General features: G+C 40.2%; 1 pseudogene; it reads left to right on the forward strand.

Moving 5' to 3' along the window:
• The first annotated feature begins 476 nt into the window (after window positions 1–476).
• LOC145877214 (ladderlectin pseudogene) lies at window positions 477–1478 on the forward strand (annotated as a pseudogene).
• Window positions 1479–2766: the final 1288 nt, after the last annotated feature.

The raw sequence follows: 2766 nt of genomic DNA on the forward strand, positions 1-2766 counted from the left end.
CCTTAATGTTTTGTACACTCAGTGTATATTTGCCACAAGGATTACGAAACATTTCCCATTAGGATGTGGAATCGGTGTCAACATGTTTTTTTGGGGGGTAATTTTGGAATCAGTGTCAGCATGTTTTTTGTACATTGTCCTTGTGGCTTGGTGAGCCACAAGTATTTATTTATTTGTGTTTGTGTGTTCTTGGCTTTTGAATGGTTTCAAATAGGATCACACCACATGCATGGTTATAGTTTGTGGGCTGGTATAGGGCTGTGTGTGTAAGTAGTGGAACTAGGTGCATCACCTGACTAAAGATGTCAGAAGGTTTCTGTAATGTACTCTATATTTGGCAGAAGGATGAGGCTACATTTCCCAATAGGATCTAGATTCAGAGTAAACATGTTTTTTGGTACTTTGTCCTTGTGGCTTGATGAGCTACACGTATAAAAGCGTTCCTCTTTCTCAAGCTGAACAGAACCTACAGACTACCACCTGTGATTCCTTCTCTGACAGGAAAATATTACCATGGAGAAGTTGGCCATCCTTCTGCTTCTGAGTGCTGCCATTGCACTGGGCGACACAAACCTGACCCAGCTCCTTGGTTTAGAACCCTTACTGAAGACTGAGGAGGAACAGACTGCTCCTGTTGAGGCTCAGGTAGCAGCAGTGCAGGAGGGGACAAAGGAAAGTTCATGTCCTTCAGACTGGCACACATATGGATCACGCTGTTTCAAGTTTGTCAGCATTCAGCAGTCATGGGCAGATTCCGAGCAAAACTGTTTGGCACTTGGTGGAAACCTAGCATCCGTGCATAACCTTTTAGAGTACCAGTTCATGCAAGCACTGACAAAGGATACCAATGGCATACCTGACACCTGGGTTGGAGGTTTTGATGCAGTCAAGGAGGGCTTATGGATGTGGTCAGATGGGTCCAGATTTGACTACACTAACTGGAACACTGGTGAGCCCAATAACGCTGGAGAAGGAGAGGACTGTCTGCAGATGAACGCTGCAAGTGAGAAGCTCTGGTACGACATGCCCTGTGAGTGGAAGTTTGCATCGCTCTGTTCCAGAAGAATGTAGGCTAGGAAATGACACAGCTACTCTACCTCCCACCTCCAGGGGTCAACAGTCTACACTTCAATACAAAACCAAGATCTGTCACTCACTGCAGCTCACCAACATGACAAATAAAACATGTATTCACAAAAAAGCTATCCACCTATCTAATGATTAGCCAACGAGCCATATCTAACAGTTAGAAATAATGACAGAGGAATTTACAAGAGACAGCAAACAGCAAACATGTAGCTACTGAAAAAACTGCCTTTGAAGTTCAGTGCAGACTTTTATACTAAGTCATGATCTGCTGTTAGCTAGCTACTGTTTAGGTAGGCTAACCTTTCAGGTTAACTAACATTAGGTAAACTTGTGATGAAACTGTGTGATGTTGATGATCCTGCTTTTCAAATTAAAGATAAATGACAAACTATTCAGAGTGTTTTCTTCATTTGCTATTGCTTAACAAGTTGTCATGGCATCAGTTAGTCAATGGTAAGTTATTTTTAAACTAGAATAAAGACAATCTCTCAATGACATGAACCTGCATCACTAAAAATAATACATGATAAAACCTTATCATACTGTTAATTATGAATGAGTAACTCTCTTCCTAACAGACCATTTGTTTCTGAATGGTTTAGATGCAGGAAATTAAAGTTATATAACTATTAACTAACATGAATTATCAGCTTTTTAAAATAATGTATTAATGCATTTTTTTTATGGCTTAGTAAACATGCATACAATGAATAAATACTTAGTAGATATTAAATGAATGATTTTTTTATTCAGGTTAACTAATGCATTAACTAATGTACCCTTATTGTAAAGTGTTACCATTCCCTGTCTTTCATATCTGAGGCTAAATCCATGAGGCTAAGAAATGTGACAGGGAATGTGTCCACAGAGAGAGAGAGAGAGAGAGGGGGAGAGAGAGAGAGAGAGAGAGGGAGAGAGAGGGAGAGAGAGAGAGAGAGAGTGTTATTCTATTTCTCCCCTGAATGAAGGACTGAAGATGCTCTGAGATTAAAAGGCAGAAAAGAATGAAAAGGCGGAGTCACAGGGACGGAGAGTCCCTCACACAACAACGTGACAGCCAGTAGGGCTTTAGGAGGAGGGAGATATGAGGAGGAAGCTGCTTCTATTGGGCAATTGTCGGAGGAAATTCATTTGTGACACCAGGTTATATTAAAATTATACTTCACTTTATTTGCACCTACTACGCTTAAGGCGAGGTTAGCGTATACTGTAGGCTCACTGGTCAACAAGAGCAGGAAAGGACAGGGGACAGCAGAGAAGTACAAGTTGAAGAAAGTGCAGTGTCAGAGACACAAATGAAATAAAAACATCTGCTTTTCTCCATACCGTCATGACAGTAGCAGATATTTCAAAACGTTAAAAACAAATAATTTAAATGACTCTTTATACACAATTCCATTAGAAGCATCAAACTCATAGCTATAAGGCGTTTGGATATGAAGCTTACGTCATGCTTCAGATTGATAGTGAAGTCAGCCTTGAGTGGGTCCTCTCTCACTTTGTTTGTGAGCCTCGAACATCAGACCACTGTCTATTAGAATTTGCAGTTAGAACTGAATAAAAGTATTATTACTTTCCCTAGACCACTAGGAATGTTGATGATGTAATGAAATAAACAGATAACAAAAGGTTTTGTCCAGCAGAACACATTATTGCTTGGATGTAGTTGCTATTCAG

This window comes from Salmo salar, unplaced genomic scaffold (genome assembly GCF_965601325.2).
Source record: "Salmo salar unplaced genomic scaffold, fSalSal1 ptg000721l, whole genome shotgun sequence".
NCBI classification, from domain to species: domain Eukaryota; kingdom Metazoa; phylum Chordata; class Actinopteri; order Salmoniformes; family Salmonidae; genus Salmo; species Salmo salar.